Raw genomic sequence first — 21601 nt, 5'->3', positions numbered from 1 at the left:
CTTGGTTAATTTCAGCCTCCACTGATGTTGTCAAAGGCCTGGTGTCTTCCATTCTCTCATCTGCACTTGGCAATGTCAGCTCATGCCTCCATTTCCTGACCCACAAGCTTCCTTATTCGACCTGGGGGAAAGGGACCAGGTCCCTTCTGGAAGCTGTCTCAGGAGAGTGGAGCAGCTTCGTTCTGAAGAGATCCAGGAAGTGCCTTTGTGAAATTAGAGCATGTCTCCCTCCCTGGCCAACCAAGGGCCACGTGGATGGGATTGGGTTGGAGCCACATGTCCTTCCTTGAATCAGGAGGGCAGGCAGCGTGCAGGAATCTGATAAGCTGGATAGGGCAGTGCATGGGGCAGGTGGTGGATACCTGAGTGGATCGTGTGCTGTGAGTTAACAGGAACGGGGGAAGGGCACATTGAGCGGTACCGTGATGTCCATGCAGTACCATGATTGTGATTCAAGTATGAAAAATAAAGAATCAGCATAAGGCAGTAACCTGTGTTTGGGGTAGGTGGTGCTTTAAGAAGAGGGGAGGGGGGGTACGAGGGTGGCTCAGTTGGTTAAGCATCTGCCTTTGGCTCAGGTCATGATCCCAGGGTCCTGGGATCAAACCCTGTTGAGCATCCCTGCTCAGCCGGGAGCCTGCTTCTCCCTTTCCCTCTTCTCCTCCCCTTCCCCCAGCTCATGCTCTCTCTCTCTCTGAAATAAATTTAAAAAAATAAAAAAAGAGAGAGAGGATAAAACTCACAAAACAGCTGTAGTATCTTTCACATTTGCAAGTAAAACCTTCTATCTTTGGTGGCTTTTACTAAATTAGAAGGGGACGATTCACTTCTCTTGAAATATGACCCTGATTTTGAGATGGCCGTTCAAAAAAAGAGAAGTCATTACATTTTTTATTTCTATCTCACATTTGCCTGTCTCATCTTTTAAGGTTGTGAACTTGATGGGGAAAGAGGTCATACACTTTTATAGCTTAGCGGTATTTAAAATGTCAAGCAGCAGAAAAATCAGGGTACCTTTTAGCCCAAGAATTTTAATGCATGTTTATTGCTTTTCTTCAACATTCCCTCTCATTCCACACAAGCACATAGACGTTAGTCCTCCCTGACTCCCACCTCCTACATTTAGTCCAAGGAAAGATGTGTTATGGAGCAAAAAGAGTACAAGTCTTTACTACGGTATCAAAGAAGGCTAATGTAATTAGTGTCCAGGGGGAGGGAATGGAAAAACATGTAATGTAGAAAGGTTATTTGTAATCTGCTTCTTGAAAAAATGTCTGCTTGATTTGTATCCTTCTGCAGCTCTCTACAACAGAGGCTCGCTCCCCTCTGCCACAGACCCATTTCCAATCACCAGGCTTGTGTGGATTTATGCTCTCTTCCGGATTTAATAGCAACTCCCAGAAGTGCTTTTCAGCGTCATGAGATGGAGGCTGTATTAGACATTCTGCAAGCATAGATTATATTTATCACCAAATTTGAGGTAATTGTGAGCAAAGAAGAATAATTATAAAATTCATGTCTTATACTACTAATTAGCCCAACCGTAATGATTTTTAATATATGGATTGTGCCTTGATTTTTGCATTTGGTGAAAGGAGTGTATGGTATGAAAACAGGACTAGTAAGCAACGTATTTGTTCCTTTCAACAAAAGCAGAATGAGAAAACGGATGTGAAAGCACATTGTGAATCCTAAAGCACTATATGAGTGTGAGTTATTGTTATTGATTTCATTAGCTGTTAAGCTTTATTGAAGGGAAGAAAGATAAGAAAAGAACTGCATAGGTTAGCTCATTTTCTTCTTTTACTGGCATTCTAAGTGCATTGGAGTTATCTATTTGTTTTCTAGGTATTTTAACATGTTCAGGTGGCATATTCTACCCTAATGAATGTTTTCAGTGTTTAAAAAGTGGTCTGCTTTCAATGCAAATTTTGAAATGGGCAAAAGACTTGAACAGGCACCTCCCAAAAAAGGTCATACAAAGGACCAATAAACATGTGAAAAAATGTTCATGATGAATCAGCAAGAAAATGCAAATCAGGGCACCTGGGTGGCTCAGTGAGTTGGGCCACTGCCTTCAGCTTGGGTCATGATCTCAGAGTCCTGGGATCGAGCCCCGCATCGGGCTCTCTGCTCAGCGGGGAGCCTGCTTCCTCCTCTCTCTCTGCCTGCCTCTCTGCCTACTTGTGATCTCTCTCTGTCAAATAAATAAATAAAATCTTTAAAAAAAAAAAAGAAAATGCAAATCAAACCTATTTTATTTACCACGAACTACATGCCCAACAGATTGACCAACATTGATGAGCACTACCAATATATAGAACTGGCAAGTGTACGGAGCAAGTGGATTCTCCTAGGTCGCCCATGGGGGTGTAGAGAGGTGCCCTTTGGAAAACTATTGAGTGTATCTGCTATGGTTGAATTTATGCACCTCTTATGACCAAACACTACCGGATATATACTTTTGGTGGGCAGAATAAAGACCACACTCCTTCCCCAAAGCTATCTACATAATCTTGGGAACCTGTGACTTTATTATCTTACATGGTGAAAGGAACATTGAAAATGTGATTAAGGTTACAGACGTTGAGATGGGGAAAATCATCCTGAACTTTCAGTGGGTCCAATCTAATCATATCAATCCTTAAAAGCCCAGAACCTTTGCCACTGTGGCCAGAGAGAGAAACAACAATGAAGGAACAGCCAGAGACATGTGGCCAGAGAGGAATTCGAAGGCGTCTTTGCCAACTTTGAAGACAGGGACAAGGTCATAGCTGAGGGACAGAGAGTCACTAGAAGCTGGGAAGGACTCTCAGTCGAGTCAGCAAAAAAATGGAACTCAGTCCTACTGCAGCAAGAAATTGAACTTGGCTAACTACCCAAATAGGTGAGATGATGCCTGGTGAGACCGCGGCAGACTTCTCACCTACAGACCTGAGAAATAACAAGCGCGTGTTATGTTAGGCGAGAAATTTGTGGGAACTTGTTGCCATGGTCATAAAAAGCGAATACAGTACCCAGCAGAAACCTGTCTGTGCATCAGAAAATGTGTACAATAATGTTCACAGCAGTATTATTTGTGAAGAGCCCCCAAGTGGAAATATCCCATGTGGCCATTCACAGAATAGGTAAATAAAATGGCCAGGAGGTGAGAACAGAGGGTGGTGACAGCCCCCAGAGGATGTTTGGAGGCATTTCTTACGGCATGAGTGGAGTAGGAAGACGGTGGGGGATGGGCTGTGTGCTCTCATGTATGTATATAAAGCTGAAAACCAGGCAGAACTCTTTCCACTGATAGAGGTCAGAACAGTGTCTTTATGGAGGAAAAAGGCACAGGGGGGGTTTGGGGGGGCCAGAAATATCCTGAGTTTTGATCTGGGGTATACTCTTCTGCATATAGGTTCTACTGCAGTTGAAAAGTTCATATAAAAAGTGATCTGTTTAAATTATGAAATATTTTAAAAATTGTATCCTACAGACCAGTTTGTAATGGTTATCTTTTCCCTCTCATTTACTCCTTGGCTTCCCTGATTTTTCATCATGGAATATTCCCCTTAGGCCAGAGGAATAGAAAAATCCAGTGAAATACCACCAAATATAACACATTTGAATGAATTTAAATGGATACACTTTCATACACTCTGCTTTTAAATTTCATTTCTTTCTTTCTTTCTTTCTTTCTTTAAAGATAATCAGTTTTGGGGCACCTGGGTGGCTCAGTGGATTAAAGCCTCTGCCTTCAGCTCAGATCATGATCCCAGGGTCCTGGGATCAAGCCCCATGTCTGGCTCTCTGCTCAGCAGGGAGCCTGCTTCCCTTCTCTCTCTCTCTGCCTGCCTCTCTGCCTACTTGTGATCTCTGTCAAATAAATAAATAAAATCTTTAAAAAAAAAAAAGCATAATCAGATTTTTCTCCCCAGAAGCAAGTATTACATTGTTACCGTTCTCTTATATTTCCTTTCAAAGATTTTTCAACTACATTGTGTGTGTGATTGTGTGTGATTTTCTTTCTTTCTTTCTTTCTTTCTTTTTTCATATGAAGTATAGAAAACTATACATTTGGGACTGTGCTTGAGCAGAGTCATAGTACTTAATAGCTGAGTGGATGTTGAACCATCAATCATTTGACCCAATTCCCTCTTGATGGACATTTAGGTTTTTGTCAGTCTTTTGCTATTGTAAACAATAAATACCTCTAAACGTCCCTTATTTTTCATAATAAGAAGTTACTTTTCAGTAATCTACTTCAAATCAATAATCAGTGGTGAATGTTAACTTTTTTTAATTTAAAAATGGATTACCTACGGACAAGAATACTCTTATTAAGGAATTCATTCATCCAAAGATACTTCAGTCCCTAACTTCAAGTTGGACAAAGCCTAAACAAACAAAAAAATTAATCATACATCTATAAAGGATATATTTTTTAAAAGATGTATTAGTTTCCTAGATCTGCAACAAAGTACAAAGTACTTTGTCAAACAAAGTCGAACAACAGAAATTTATCATTAGATAGTTCTAGAAGCTAGAAATCCGGAATCAGAGTGTTGTCAGAGCCACACTGAAAGGCTATGCGCAATGCCCTGGCTTGGGGATATATGACTAGAATCTCTGCCTCCAGCTTCGACTGGCTGTCTTCTTACAAGGACATGAGTCCTATTGTATTAGAGGCCCACTCTGCTCCAGTATGGCCTCTTCTTAACTAATTATATTTGTGATGACCTTTTTTTCTACATAAGGTCACGTTCTGAAATACCGGGGGTTAGAACTTCAATACATCTTTTGGGGGTTGGGGGAAGTAAGACACAATTCAACCCACATTATGGCTTGAATATTTGTGTTCTTTCAAAATTCAGTGCAGTGATACAAGAATAGTACATGAGTTGGTACTTTACTGAGGAAACAAAGAAATATTCTCTACACGTGTTGTCAGCATTCAGCAAATATTTGAAAGGTTCCTCTGAGGTGCGAGGCCTTATTCTAGAAATTGAGATAAAACTCTAAAAATGCAGGCAAAATTCTCTGCTCTTTGGGTCTCAGTGAGGAGGCCGACAATAACCAAATAAGTAAAATGTATCTTACATTTAGACATTGATAAGCACTATTAAAAACCGGAAGGAAGTCAGCCTTGGGAAGGCTTCCGGAAGAGGAAGTACAAAGGCCTGAGTCAGAAGGAGCATATCCGATGTGTTCGAGGAAGAGCATGGAGCCAAAGAGGCTACAGGATAGGCAGGGTGGGCCAGCCCCCCCCACCCCCGCCTCCTCAGCGACGTCCCAGGGGAGGAATGAAGCTGCCACACTGAGGCCACAGGAAGGACTTGGTTGTCCTGAGTGACCTGAGAACTGTGGGAGTGTTGAAGCAGGTGAGTTGCTCCATCTGACACAGGTTTCAATATGGCTGCTTTGTTGAGGCTGGAGTGGGGGCAAGGGAAGAACCAGGGAGACCATTTTGGAGTCTACTGCAAGCATCCAAGCAAAAGATGATGTGGTTTGGACCAGGTTTGCGGCGATGGGGTGGGCAGGTGTAGTCCTGTTCAGACCGTATACAGAAAGTCGAACGGAGGGTATCTGTGGTTAGACCAGATTCAGAATGCAAGAGGGGAGAATGCAAAGGCAGCCCAAAGGCTGTTGATCTGAGCAACTGAAAAGACAGAGTTCTCACTACCTGAGAGGGGGACACTGCAGGAGAACCAGGCTTAAGAGAGAATACACAGTAAGTTTGGGACATACTACGTCTGAGAAGGCAAGCATGACTCTGGAAGTTGAGGAGAACAGTCCAAACTCAAGACTGACACACTTTGGAGTCTAGAACATGAAGGGCATTGAAAGCCACATGACTGTTGAAATCATGTAGGAGACGAGTGCCCATCTAAAAAAAAAAAAAAGAGAGAGAGAGAGAATGAATCTGGTTTTCTGAGTTTTAGAAGCCCATGGGACATCCAGGTGGAGATTGAAAACACCAGAAGAGCAGTTTGACTTAAAAAAAAAAAAAAAAGGCATTTGCCAATAAGCAATAGCTAAAAAATGGAAGTGAACCCTTGGAAATGCCAATGTTTACATGGTGGTTAAAAGGCTCGCCAATGCAAATTTGGGAGTGGACCAGGGAGGAGGGGAGAGGAGGGCAGGGAGGAAGGGGTGTCCCAGAGCCAGGGAAGGAAAAAGTTTCAAGGAGGAGAAAGGTAGAATGCCACAGAAAGGTGAGTGGGCTACACACTGAGCAGGGACCACTGGGTTTGGTAATCAGGAGGTTTTTTTGGCTTTACAAGTCCGATTGCAGTAGATGGGGGAACAAATGGGATGTGAGGGAGTAGGTGATATTATCTGAGAGGCAAATAAACTCCATATTCTGGCCTTCCCACATGCTTCGGGTTGATGAATCACGGTCTGACCTCTAACCTCCTCCTATGTGGAGTTGTCTGGGCCCTCAGTCAGCACTTCCACTGGGGGGATCCCGGCCCTCCCGGTCTGTCTGACAAGTGCGGCACTGATGCTGATCTGTTTGTGGGATGCCTTGTCCTTGTGGGTTCAGATGCCACCCCTGGCTCAGGTCCCAGCTCAAACACGACTCCTCCTGGAAGCTTTCTCCAGTCTTTCCAGCTTTAAGCTATCTTTTCCTCCCCTGAATTTGTATACTATTTATCTGTACATCTCTTAACGTACACTTGGCTTTAAACCTTTGTTTCCTTTTATATATTTATTGATGCTTTTCGACTTTTCTTCTCTACTAGACTAAAAGCTTCAGACAGGCTCCATGGTTGCTCCAGCTGAAAATCTGCAAGAATATCACATTTCTTCTCACTTACACCACATTAATATTTCATACACGCTGAATGATCAATAAATATTTGTTCAGGAAATTAATAAAGGGAGGCTAACAGGACCCAACAAGATCACATAAAACAGAGTCCAAAAATCTGGCATGATGTGCGTATCTGTAGATTAAATGCTCTTTGTGGATGAAACCGGAACTTCAAAGTCAGCAGAGACTTGAACACCAAACATCTCAGCCCATCCCAAATCCAGAAAGCAAGGCAGATGTCAGTCAAGGCTATAGGCTGAGCTGTGTCGCCCACCCCCAAATTCATATATGGAAGCCCTAACCCTCGCACCTCAGAATGGGACTGTTTGGCAGATGAGGCCTTTAAAGAGGTGATCATATTAAAATGAGGCTATTGCGTGGGACCCTAATCCAACCAGACTGTGTCCTGAGAAGAAAAGGAAATGAGAAACAGAAAGGCAATATAGGGACGCCTTCGTTGGAGGTAGAAGTTGGAAAGTATGACTGGGGAGGCCATGCTTTCTGCTTGTAGCCAAAGTCTGTTGTTGGGAACAGGAATGAGGCTGAAGATGGAAAGACTCCCTAAGATGATTTTTCATCTCCTGGCTGTGGTCCTTCCAGTGGGCCAGCTGCATTCTTGCTCTGCTACAGCTCCATCGCTCAACCATTCCTGGGGACCTAGAGCAAATAAATTCCAGTTTGGGCCTCAATTACTTTTTTTTTTTTTTTTCCCAAATTAGGTTCCACTCCCCATGTGGAGGCTTCCGTAAGACTTGAACCCACAACCTGGAGATGAGACCTGAGCTGAGAGCAAAAATCAGACGCTCAGAGGAGGGAGTCCGTTGGTATTACCGGCTGTTTCATGAACACAGGCAAGGGCCAGGTCACAGAAGAGCATGGCGGCTCCCAAGAGATCTGTCCGTTGGAAGTGAAGCAGGAGCAGTTCTCAGAAGGAGAGCTGCTCCCGGAAAGATTAAAAAAACACATGTCAACCGAATGTGTAGTTATGGCTTTTCTTTTCCAAAATGTTAATAACTTCCAAAAGGAAAAGAAAAAAACGTTGGGGGGGGGGGCTGCGCCTGGGTGGCTCAGTTGGTTAAGCCTCTGCCTTCGGCTCAGGTCACTGTCCCAGGGTCCTGGGATGGGGTCCCGCATCGGGTTCCCTGCTCAGTGGGAGCTTGTGCTCTCTCTGTCGCTCTGGCTGTGACAAAGAAATACATAAAATCTTTTTTTAAAATGTTGGTACTAAAAACCATCTTCTTAGCTTTACTTCTGCTCTATCATAAGTAGAATGTGTTTTCAGCATCTTTGCCCAGTTTATGGTGAAATTGGTCACCATGTATCGGAAGTCCTCAAAGAAACAGGGGGTTACTAGTGTCCAGCTTAGTGTCAGACCGCTTAGCTCTCCCCTCACTAAACATCAAAATAGTTCATTCATCTGGTGATAGAACAAGCTCATATTTGATATGTCCAATTTCCTCCAAAATTTTCAGCATTTAGGTTAAAATTGATTGATGGATTCATTCCCACACGTTAACCTCCCCAAGGCACTAACTACAGAAAAACAGGACCCTCCCCTCCACCCCAACACAGACACTCTCATAGTCCCCTTTTCCCTCAGCAGATGTAAATAAATTTTTTAAAGACAAACTTACATACAAATGTAACAATCTGTTTTAAGCTCTTGTGTAAAGTTGTTTAGAGCTTCCAAATTCCTACTCTTGAGTATCCCCTGGTAGCAGGAGGAGATAATTTGACTGCTGAGATCTCATTCACTGGAAGAGGCGAGAAAGAATGATTTATTTCTGGGCACATTTATTTCATAGAATCTTAGGCTCATAATTGAGTGGCGGATTTCCAGTTCTTCCAGGCACAACCGCCCCATGGAGAAATGATTTTAAAAGACGGAGATTTAGGGGCGCCTGCGTGGTTCATTGGGTTAAAGCCTCTTGGGCGCCTGGGTGGCTCAGTGGGTTAAGCCGCTGCCTTCGGCTCAGGTCATGATCTCAGGATCCTGGGATCGAGTCCCACATCGGGCTCTCTGCTCAGCGGGGAGCCTGCTTCCTCCTCTCCCTCTCTCTGCCTGCCTGTCTGCCTGCTTGTGATCTCTGTCTGTCAAATAAATAAAGAAAATCTTTAAAAAAAAAAAAAAAAGCCTCTGCCTTCGGTTCAGGTCATGGTCCTGGGGTCCTGGGATCTAGCTCCACATTAGGGTCTCTGCTCCGTGCGGAGCCTGCTTTCTCTTCTCCCTCTGCCTGCCTCTCTGCCTACTTGTGATCTCTGTCAAATAAATAAATAAAATATTTAAGAAAAAAAAAAAAGACAGAGATTTAGTGAGGGCTTAATAAATTTTTCAGGTCTGCTCTCAAGGTTCTCTTAATTTCCTACGTACTGTTAAAGAGCGACAATTGTCCGGTGGTTAGAAAGTTCTGGTAACGCACCTATGGACAGAAATGACTGCATAACACAATAGGGTCTGCCTAAGCAGCCAAAGAACAAGCGAACATAACTGAAAATGGCTAACAGCTGTGTAGAATGGTCCCAGCCCTGACCCAAAGTAAAATCCTGCCTCGGGGACAAAAAGCCCAGAAACTTCCAGTGGGTGCTCTGGACATGTGTTCCAGCAGAAACCCCAGGGCTCTCTGTGGTTTGTTTTTTCCCCCTTGGCTTGCGATGCTTGCAGTAGGAACTGCATTCCCAAGATCAAGAACAGCCGAGAAAATGACCTTATGATGAATTGTTGGGTTTAAAGGAAGGCTATCCTAATGAACAAAGAAGCAAAAGTTCAAAATCACGCCCAATCCAACCTGTCAGAGACGTGGAATCACAAATGTAATAAAGAATGATACGTCATGGGGCACCTTGTTGACTCAGTAGGTAGAGCATGTGATGCTTGATCTCAGGGTTGTGAGTTTGAGCCCCATGTGGGGCTGTAGAGATTCCTTAAAATTTTATCTTTAAAAAAAAAAAAAAAGAATGATATGTCAGGGTCGTTTTACAAACATTAGTTTAAAATTTTGTTCAGAGAGCGCTAATTCTAGGGTTCGTTACGGTTTCTTTACTACCTATGTTTTACAGTAGATGGCACCTGTCTAATTCTCCCCGGGGAAAGGAGTCTTGATCTGTCTTGAGAGGAAAAGCGCAGCGGCATAGATTTCCTGTCAATACGCCAGAACACTATCCCCCCTCCACACTTTCATTCCCTAAATGTTTGGAAATTAAAGTCATTAATCTTTTTCTTTCTTTCTTTTAATCATAAGGACCCTACTGGCATGGTGATTAGCAATTTTAGCCTAAAAAAAAAAAAGAAGAAGAAAAAAGAAAAGAAATTCTAGCACAGCTGCAAAAAAAAAAAAAAAAAAAAAAAGAGAGAGAGAGACAAATAAAACAGCTGGGAAAACCTGATCTATTTTTGCTTTCCATTTAGTTGGAAAACAAAATTCCCTTTCGGAAAGAATTTCTCCCCCACCCACTCCACTTCATGTATCCCCTCCTTTCCTATAGCTTTTGCTTGGTCTTTCTTTCCCCAATGCTGCTGTCTTTTCATTCAATGGGCATTTCCTTAATTTTTCATTCATTTAACGAATACCCATTCTATGCCCAGGACAGGTGAAGTCCTGTCGCTGGGCACTGGAGGGCGAAGAGAAATGAAGCTGAAGTATCGATATCAAAAAGTTTATTATCCCAGTAGAGGATATGACCGGTACCTAAAAGAGAATAACCGAAAGTAAAAGGCGGGAAGGGCCAAATAAATATTACATGACACAGAGACTCAGAAGGCGAAAGATTTGTTCCAGCTTGTGGGTTCGGTGAGAGTTCACAGAGGGGGTGTGTAGATAAAGGGCATTCCAGGCAGAGCAAAAACAGCGAGAGCAAAGGCATGAAGGCATTTTAATAATTTTTAAAAACAGAGGGAGACAGGGTAACTAGAGCAGCGGTTCTCAAGGTGTGGTTTCCAGACCAGGGGCATCCGTGTTCCCTGAGAACTTGCTGGATAGGTGGGTCTTTGAGCCCCACACCAGATCTCTGAACCAAAAACTCAGGGGTGGGTCTCGACCATCTACGGTATTATTAGCCTCCAGGAGATCCTGGTCCTTAGGCACGTTTCAGAGTCACCGAATGAGGGCATGTGACACGGGAGGACTATGGGGTGGGACATCTTTAAAAGTAAGATTGGGGGGCGCCTGGGTGGCTCAGTGGGTCAAAGCCTCTGCCTTTGGCTCAGGTCATGGTCTTGGGGTCCTGGGATCAAGCCCTACATCCGGCTCTCTGCTCAGCAGGGAGCCTGCTTCTTTCTCTCTCTGTCTGCCTGCCTCTCTGCCTAGTGTGATCTCTGTCTTGTCAAATAAATAAATAAAATCCTTAAAAATAAATAAATAAATAAAAGTAAGATTGGAAAAATGGGACTGCATCAAGGTTAGAAACTTGTGCATCCAAGGACGCATTCAACAGAGTAAAAAGACAAGCTCCAGAATGGGAGAAGACACAGTTGGCCCTATAATGAAGAGGAACTGCATGCGTCCACTTAAATCTGAATTTTTTTTTTCCATAAATGTATTGGGAAAACTTTGGAGATTCGTGACATTTTGAAACAACCCGAAGATAAACCAGGTAGCCTGGAAATATTGTAAAAATTTAACAAAAAAATGAGAAGTTAGGTATGTCATAAATACATAAAATATATTTTATCAGAGACGCATGGGTGGCTCAGTTGGTTAAGCAGCTGCCTTCGGCTCAGGTCATGATCCCAGCGTCCTGGGATCGAGTCCCACGTCGGGCTCCTTGCTTGGCAGGGAGCCTGCTTCTCCCTCTGCCTCTGCCTGCCACTCTGTCTGCCTGTGCTCTCTCTCTCCCCCCCCCTCTGATAAATAAATAAAAATATTTATTTAAAAAAATATATATATATATTTTATCATTTGTTATCATGAAATATAGACAGATCTTTTACAAAAAGTTAAAAATTATCAAGACTTATACACCAAAGACTTACAGACTTCATTGGCAGCTGAGAAAAATGTAAGCACACACACAGAGGCAGTATTAAATCAAAATTACACAAATTAACTGTAGTACATACTGTCTTCTTTTTTTTTTTTAAGATTTTATTTATTTATTTGACAGACAGAGATCACAAGTAGGCAGAGAGGCAGGCAGAGAGAGAGGAGGAAGCAGGCTCCCCGCTGAGCAGAGAGCCCAATGCGGGGCTCGATCCCAGGACCCCGAGATCATGACCTGAGCCGAAGGCAGAGGCTTTAACCCACTGAGCCACCCAGGCACCCCTACATACTGTCTTCTTGTAATAATTTTGCAGCCACCTCCTGTTGCTTTTGCCTTCCAAGTATCAGTTGCAAGTATCTGCTTAAAATGCAGTGTGGGGGTGCCTGGGTGGCTCAGAGGGTTAAGCCTCTGCCTTCCACTCAGGTCATGATCTCAGGGTCCTGGGATCGAGCCCTGCATCAGGCTTTCTGCTGAGCAGAGAGCCTGCTTCCCACCCCCACCCTCCCGCCTGCCTCTCTGCCTACTTGTGATCTCTTGTCAAATAAATTTTTTTAAAAATCTTTAAAAAAATGCAGTGTGATGTTAATCATCTCCCTGTGAGCAGTTTGTCTCTCCAGTAAATTGCATACAACAGTGAAGAGTGATGTCCTGTGGTTCTCCCTACTAGCAGTTAAGTTTCTGGGGAGTCCAAAGTTATACACGATTTTGCGCTGCAGGGGGACAGTGGTGCTCCGAACTCCCCATGTTTTCCAAAGGTCACCTGTATTTGCAAAGAACTCAGGGGTTAATATCCAGCATGTAGAGAGGATTCCTATGAGGCACTGGGCTGGCTCAGTCCGTAGTGCATGCAGTTCTTAATTTCAGGGCGGTGAGTTCAAGCCCCACATTGGGCATAGAGCTTACTATAAAAAAATAATAATTTAGAAAAGGATTCTTGGCATTGCCTGGGTGGTTCAGTTGGTTAAGGGCACGACTCGTGATTTTGGCTCAGGTCATGGTCTCAGGGTCATGAGATGGACCTGCCTGGGCTCTGCAGTGGGCCTGGGGTCTGGTTGAGATGCTCTGTCTCCCTCTCCCTCTACCCCTCCCCCAACCTCCCACCCTTAAAAACAAAAAGATTCCTAGCATTCAACAACAACAAATCAAATAACCTAATTTAAAAATGGGCAGGGGTGCCTGATGGGCTCAGGTGGAGAAGCATGAGACTCTTGATCTCAGGGCTGTCAGTTCAAACCCAAGATGGGTGTAGAGATTACTTAAAAATAAATAAAATTTTAGGGTGCCTGGGTGGCTCAGTCGATTAAGCATCTGCCACCGGCTCAGGTCATGGGATCAACTCCGACATTGGACTCCCTAGTTTGCGGGGAGCCTGCTTTTCCCTCTGCTTCTGCCTCTCTCTTTCCCATGAATAAATAAAATCTTTTTAAAAAATAAAATAAAAATAAATAAATAGAATTTTTAAAAATAATAAAATAAAAAATTTTAAATGGGCAAAGGACTTGAATAGCTAATTCTCCAAAGATGGTTCCAATGAGTATATGAAAAGATGCTCAATATTAGTAATTATCAGGAAATGCAAATCAAAATCATAATGAGATATCATCTCACAGCCTTTAGATGATTACTATCAAGAAAAAAAGGGGGGGGCACCTGGGTGGCTCACGGGGTTAAGCTTTTGCCTTTGGCTCAGATCATGATCCCAGGGTCCTGGGATTGAGTCCCACATGTCACACTCCATGTTCAAACATGTCTGCTTCTCCCTCTCCCTCTGTCCCCTTCCCTGACTCGTGCACGCACGCTCTCTCTCTCTCTCTTTCTCAAAAATAAATAAATCTAAGAAAAAGAAAAAACAAAAAACAAGTGTTGGTGAGAATGTATAGAAATTGGAACACCTGTGCACTGTTGGTGGAATTATAAAATGGTACATCCTGTATGGCAGAACAGTATGGAAGTTTCTCAAAAAATTAAAAATAGAGGGGCGCCTGGGTGGCTCAGTGGGTTGAGCCTCTGCCTTTGGCTCGGGTCATGATCTCAGGGTCCTGGGATCGAGCCCCGAATCAGGCTCTCTGCTCGGCGGGGAGCCTGCTTTCCCCTCTCTCTCTGCCTACTTGTGATATCTCTCTCTCTGTCAAATAAATAAATAAAATCTTTAAAAAAATTAAAAATAGAAGAACCATAGGATCCAACAATCCCGCCTCTGGGTGTATATTCTAAAGAATTAAAAGCAGAATCTCAAAGAGAGATTTTCATACTCCTGTTCATAGCAGCACTGTGTACAATAGCCAAAATGGAAGCAACAAAGTCTCTATTGGTGGGTACATGGATAAGCAAAATGCAGTATAGGAACACAACAGAATATAAGTCAGTTTTAAAATGTAGGAAATCCTATCACATCTGATGACTTGGATGAACATGGAGGATATTATTTTAAATGAAATTAACCAGTCACAAAAAAACCACCAATACTGTATGATTCCACGTATGTGGTGTGTAAAGTAGTCAGATTCATAGAAATAGAAAGTAGAATAGTGGTTGCCACGGTCTAGGGGGAGGAGGGAAAACAGGGCTGTTATTTGAGGCAGACGGAGTTCCAGATTTCCGAGATGAACAATCTGTGGAGATCTGTTTTACAACAATGTGGATATAGTTAACACTACTGAATTTCATACTTTAAAATGGCTAAGATGTTAAATTTAGTCTTACGTGGTTTTTTAAAATCACAATTTAAAAAGAAAAGGGGGCCACCTGGGTGGCTCAGTCGTTCAGCATCTCTGTCTTCAGCTCAGGTCCTGATCCCAGGGTTCTGGGATCAAGCCTCACACTGGGCTCCTACTCAGCCAGGAGCTCCTCCCTCTGCCCCTCCCCCTACTCATGCACACAGGCTCGCATTCTCTCTCATTCTCTCTCTCTCTCAAATAAATAAAACCTTTTAAAAATATATTGCTGTTTATTTCTTTAAATTCTAAAGTAATGTTTTTTCTTTCATTCATGATTTTATTTATTTTATTTTTTTATTTTTTACAGGTTTTTATTTATTTATTGACAGGCAGAGATCACAAGTAGGCAGAGAGGCAGGCAGAGAGGTGGAATCAGGCTCCCTGCTGAACAGAGAGCCTGATGTGGGGCTCGATCCCAACACCCTGAGATCATGACCTGAGCCGAAAGCAGAGGCTTAACCCACTGAGTCACCCAGGCACCCCTCCATTACAATCTTTATTATATCCTTCCTTCTACTTGCTTTGAGTTTCATTTTTGCTTTTCCTCATCCAGAGTGTTAAGGTGGAACTTTAGATTACTAACTTGAGATCTTCTTGTTATTCTAACCATTTATGCTATGAATTTCCCTCCGATTAGTGTTTTAGGTGCATCCCATAAGTTTGGTATATTCTATTTTCATTTTCATTTATCTCAAAGCATTTTCTAGTAACCGTTGCTATTTTTTCCTGTATTCATTGATTTTTTAGGAGTGTGTTGTTTAGTTTCCACAGGTTTGTGGATGTCCCAAATTCCTTTCTGCTCCTGACTTCTAATTCCATTCCACTGCAGCCAGGGAGTATATATTTTGTACGATTTTCAGTCCTTTTAAGTGTTTTGGGACTCGTTTTATGGCCTGACATTATGGCCTATCCTGGAGATCATTCCACCTACACCTAAGAAAAAGGTATGTTCTGCGGCTGTTAGTGGAGTGTTCTAACATCTGCCTTAGTGCTAAATGGTTTCCAGTATTGCTTGTTCTGTTTCCTTGTCCAGAACTTTTGTCTGGCTGCTCTATCCTGTATCGAAGGTAGGCTATGGAAGTCTCCAACTACTATTGTTGAATTGTCTATTCCTTCATTCCTGTTGGTTTTGTTTCATGTGTTTTGGAACTCTGTTCAGATACACGTTTGTGTGTTTAGAGCATCCATAACAATGACCGCAGACTGGGTGGCTTAAACAATAGAAATTTATTTTCTCATAGTTCTAGAGGTTGGATGTCCAAGCATAAGGTGCCAGCAGGGCTGGGTTTTTACTGAGACTTTTCTCCTTGACTTGCAGGTGGGTACCCTCCTGCTGCTGCTTTGTAAGATTGTCCCTCTTTGCACCCCTGGGGGCTCCCCACGCTATAACCTTCTTTTCTCCTAAGGACTGCAGTCAGATAGGATTAAGAGATACCCTACAGGCCTTAGGTTAAGTTAATCACTTTTTCAAAGGCCCTATCTCTTCAAATATAGTCACATTCTGAAATACAAGCGATGAAGGATAGTTGGAAGAAAGGCAGGCGGGGACAAGCCCCCCCTCCCCCCAGGAAACCACCTCTAAGGATTTTGCTACTGAAGGAGTCCTCCACCCTTTCCCAGGTGACAGATAGATGACAAAAACCTGATTGGCTGACAGGTTGCAGGGAGGGTCGATCAGATTAAAACAGCCTACCAACAAGCCCATAAAAACCTTAGACTTAGAAAGTCCAACGCAACCATCTTGGGTCCCTGCCTTCTTCCCGAGCTTTGTACTATCACTCAATAAACTTTGTATTATCACTTGATAAACTTGGCTTTGTTTCTGACCACTGCGTCGGGTCCACTCTTCATCCTTCAAAGCAGCGTGACCAACAGCCTGCGGTCACTTAAGGAGAAGAAAATCCTGCAACACCGGGAGTTAGAACTTCAGTAGGTATATCTTCTCGTGGATGTTTTCCTTCGTCTTTATGAACACTTTTTGGTCTTCAAGTCTATTATTTCCCTGATACTAGTATAGTTATTCCACTTCTTTTTTTGTTACTGTTTGCTTCTACTTTCAGTCCACCTGTGTCTTTGATTTTGAACTGTGCCACCCGTAGGTAGCAAATAGTTGGATCATGAACTTGTTTTTATCCATTCTGTCAATGTTTACTTATTGATTTCAATGTTTAGTCCCTTTATATTTAATGTACTCGTTGATAAGGTAGGATTTATGGCTACATTTTGTTCATTGTTTTCTGTGTCTTAGGTTTTTTTGTTCCTCTATTCATCCACTGCTCCCTTATTGTGTATTTTTTTTTCTTTTTCTTTTTTTAAAGATTTATTTATTTGACAAAGAGATAAAGCAAGAGAGGGAACACAAGCAAGAGGAGTGAGTGGGAGAGGGAGAAGCAGGCTTCCTGCTGAGCAGGGAGCCCAGTGCAGGGCTTGATCCCAGGATGTTGGGATCATGACCTGAGTCAAAGGCAGACCCTTAACCAACTGAGCCACCTGGGTGTCCTGTGTATTATTTTGCAAATGTGTCATTTCAATTCCCTAGCTGCTGCTTTTACTGATGTTTTTAAGCTATCTTCTAGTGGTTGCCCCAGGGATTAAAATTAACATCCTAATTTATAACTACCTAATTTAAATTAACACCAACTTAATTTCAATCCTATGTAAAACCACTTCTCCTACATAGGTCCATTCCCTCCCCCCTTCTTTGTGCTGTCACTGCATAGAAGTTACCTTTTTCACTCTCGAAAACAGTATGGGGATTCCTCAATAAGTTAAAAATAGAACCACTCCAGGGGCGCCTGGGTGGCTCAGTGGGTTGAGCCGCTGCCTTCAGCTCAGGTCATGATCTCAGGGGCCTGGGATCAAGTCCCACATCGGGCTCTCTGCTCCGCGGGGAGCCTGCTTCCTCCTCTCTCTCTGTGCCTGCCTCTCTGCCTACTTGTGATCTCTCTCTGTCAAATAAATAAATAAAATCTTAAAAAAAAAAAAAAATAGAACCACTCCATGATCCAACAATTGCACTACTAGGTATTTACCCAAAGAAGACAAAAATGTACTAACTCAAAAGGATACATGCACCCCAACATTTATAGCAGCATTACCTACAATAACCAAATTACAGGACTAGCCCAAGTATCCACTGACTGATGAATGGTTAAAGAAGATACTGTATATGGTATATGATATATGGTATATGGAAACAAGATATGGTATATTCATACACACACACAATGGAGTACCCCTCAGCCATAAAAAAGAAAGAAATCTTGCCATTTGCAAACACATGGATGGGCTAGAGAGTATTATGCTAAGCCAAATAAACCAGAGAAAGACAAATACCGCATGATTTTACTCATATGTGGAATTTAAGAAACAAAACAAATGAGCAAAGGGAAAAGCGAGAAGGGGGTGGCAAACCAAGCAGCAGACACTTACCAGCAGAACAAACTGATGATTACCAGAGGGAGTGAGCAGGGATATGGGTAAAGTAGATCATGGGTGTTAAGCTGGGCACTTGGGATGAGCACCAAATGGTATCTGGAAGTGCTGAATCACTACATTATACACCTACACCTAGTATTATAGTGTGTTTACCAAATGGGATTTAAATAAAAATTTTTTTTAAAGTACAGTGGAAGGGCATCTGGGTGGCTCAGTGGGTTAAGCCTCTGCCTTTGGCTCAGGTCATGGTCTTAGGGTCCTGGGATCGAGTCCCATGTCGGGCTCTCTGCCCAGCAGGAAGCCTGCTTCCCCGCACCCTCTCTGCCTGCCTCTCTGCCTACTTGTGATCTCTGTGTCAAATAAATAAATAAAAATCTTAAAAAAAAAAAAAGAAGAAGAAGTACAGTGGTGACAGTACAGGGAATGAACTGTATACCTATGAGAATGAATGGAGGCTGCAGCCCAAGGCGGACACAGCTAAATGGTTGGCTCTGTTGTTCTAGTGTGTACACACATGTCCTTAAGTGATGTTTCTCTCATTTCTGGATTACACTGCAAGATCAGATTCAATCACAAGTTATGCTATTTCCAATATCTATTTTTTATTTTGTCAGGTTAAGAGAGATACTCTGGTATTTTATTCTTGGTATATTTTACTCTTTCACATTCTTTGTTGGAAATCATTTTCTAACTGCATTGTGTAGTGTTATTTAATAAATGAACCTTCTTAGAAACCAAATGGATCTTTGAATCCTAAATGAAGAAAAAATAAGGCTGTTATCTTGAACTTTAATTCACAGATCTGAGTCTCATTTTATTACTCATAAATTGGGAACAATAAAAGCATTTATTTTATTTTTTTAAGATTTTATTTATTTACTTGACAGGATCACAAGCAGGCAGAGAGGCAGGCAGAGAGAGAGGGGGAAGCAGGCTCCCTCCTGAGCAGAGTGCCCAAAATGGGACTCGATCCCAGGACCCTAAGACCATGACCTGAGCCAAAGGCAGAGGCTTAACCTGCTGAGCCACCCAGGCACCCCTAATAAAAGCATTTAAATTAATGCATATAACATAATGGCTTAGAGTAGGCATTCAAGGATGATTAAGTGCCTTATTCATATTGTCGTTTTGTTTTCTTTCATTTCCATATTAAGGGAAGTAAAACGTGTATGTGCTCAAAAAATTACACTTTTCTATGTTATGTGCCCATAAACACAGGTTTACAATTATTGCTGGTTAGTTCTCCTTTAAGTCAGATAGGAGGGAAAAAAAGTGTTAAAAAGAAAAAATAAAGTTACGCTGCTTTTTCTACTTACCAGTGCCCTTTATTTCCCCAGGTGGATTCAAGGATTTCTTGAAGGACTCCCTTTACAATTACTTGAGGGCCTTGAAACAGCACACGAGAACACAGGCCAGTTTTCTCACTATCTTAATCGAAGAAAGAAATTTCATTTGCCATTTTGGTTGATATCGCTTTTTTTTTTTTTTTTTTTTTTTTTCAAGATTGGAACCTGGGTTGGGGCTTTGTTCTCTCTTATCAGTGTTGTCCTCGTGGCCTGGAACAAGGCCCCTTGGCCTCTGTCTCTGAGCTTCACCCAGTTCTCTCCTGGAGTCAGGATGCAAATGCAGAAAGCAGTGCTCCCAACTGTGTTTGTAAAGCATCAGCACCCGGCTACTGTGATTTATTCAAATCTAAAAGGATTTACCCTGGGGCGCCTGGGTGGCTCTGTCAGTTAGGCATCTGACTTTTGCTTTGGGTTCCGGTCATGATCTCAGGGTCGTGAGATTGAGCCCCCGGAGGACCCAGTCGGTGCTGGGCACTGGGCGTGGCCCATGCTTAAGATTCTCTCCCTCTGCCCCGCCCTGCTCCTGTATACTCACATTCTCTCTCCAACAAAAACAAATAAATAAAAATAAAAATGAAAGGATTTACCCTGAGGGAGAAAGGTGAAGGTTTCCCTTAGCTTGGTGCTGGGGGCAGGACTTGGAGACTTGCTCCCCACCTGGTCAGTCTCCGTCCCTCTTCACTCCTTTCTCTTTTCTTCCAGCTGGTCCCTAAGATAAGGCAGGGTGGGGTCCTTGTGAGCTGATTTGGTCCTCACCTGGTCTAAACCAATTCAAGATCAAGGGTAGTGCTGATACGGTGGGAGGAGTGTCTTAGGGTCAAAGATAACTTAGTCTGAGCCCTGCATTCACTCTAGGTGTCCCCGGAAAGTTCCTAAACAGCATCACCGAGCCTCCATTTACTTTTCTGTAAAATGGGGGTAATAACATTCACCTTGGACGTTCCTAAAGACGACTGAATGGAGCAGGGAATGTATTCAAAATGCACAGTATCCTGCCATCCATTTAGTTCGTGCTTGACAATAATTACGGTAATTACATTGTGCACGTCGATGGTGCCTGAGAATAATGATCGGGCCTCAACAGGAAGGGTGACTTGTACAGCCTTGTTTATAATCGTTTCCCTTAGTAAGCACCACTTACTACCTGTACTTTTTTTATTTTTTTAATTATTTTTTAAAAATCTTTATTTTTTTTTCTTTTCAGTGTTCCAAGTTTCATTGTTGATGCAGCACACCCAGTGCTCCATGCAATCCGTGCCCTCCTTAATACCCACCACCAGGCTCACCCAGCCCCCCAACCCCCAGTGTTTTGTTTCTTTAAATTCAATTTTGTTTTTTTAAATTCAATTTCCCTGAAAGTTTTTATATCTAAAACTTTATATTCAACTTCTCTGTATTGGCCCTAGTTGGGGGAGGAAAGAAGAAAGTGGCCGTGGACTAGGTTGCCACGACCTCGCCCAGCCTGCTGTGAAGTTACCGTTAATCCAAGATTTCTCTGGCCGCCAGCTCAGCTCCGTCCCTCAAGTCCTCCTTCGGCAACCCTTTGCCCTCTTTCGTGTCCCTCTTTCTTCTGTCTCTTCCCATGTGTACTCATTGGTGTATTTCTAGGTCAGTGTGCTATTAAGGTCAAGATCTGTGTCTGGGGTTTGCACTGTGCTGTCAGCCCTCAGCCTCTGAAACAATTCCAGACGGAGTCGACGCTGCCCAGGAAGGCGGCGAGCCTGCAGGAGGAACCGAGGCTGGGTGTCACAGATGCTCGATGTGACCGAAACCTGTTTTCCTGAGCTAAAAAAAAAAAACCCTCGAAAAGTAGGGTAGGGTAAAGAGTGTTCAGGAAAAACTATGAACAATAGCTTTGAACACACATAAAACATGGGTCAGGAAATTCTGAGCCTATTTCATTGTTTTTCACAAAAGATTCCCTCAGTCTGCTTTGCTAATAGATACTTGCCCTAAATTCTATTCATCTGGTCTCCCTTCCTTTGTTTATTTTTCATTATCTCCCCTACCCGATTTATTACACACGTTTAATTGTCATGCTCCTTTTTCTTGAGGGTTCCCTTGGCCTTTTGCTGAATAGTCATTCTTGCCCTCACTGCAGATCTTTCAAGGTTGTTTATTTGATATAATAAAAGGAATGAAATTTGGAATCTGACTGGTAAGCCACCGGGAGATGTACAACCTTGAACAAGGAACAATAGGTTTATTTCACAGTTACCTCCCTTGGTTGTTAGAAGATGAAATTTTTTGTAAGGATTTTTTTGTTTTCGTTTTTGACAGAGAGAGACACAGTGAGGGAACATAAGAAGGGGCAGTGGGAGAGG

Source organism: Neovison vison, chromosome 1 (genome assembly GCF_020171115.1).
Source record: "Neovison vison isolate M4711 chromosome 1, ASM_NN_V1, whole genome shotgun sequence".
Taxonomy (NCBI): domain Eukaryota; kingdom Metazoa; phylum Chordata; class Mammalia; order Carnivora; family Mustelidae; genus Neogale; species Neogale vison.
The sequence above is the reverse complement of the archived record's forward strand: the minus strand, read 5'-3'. Positions refer to the sequence as shown.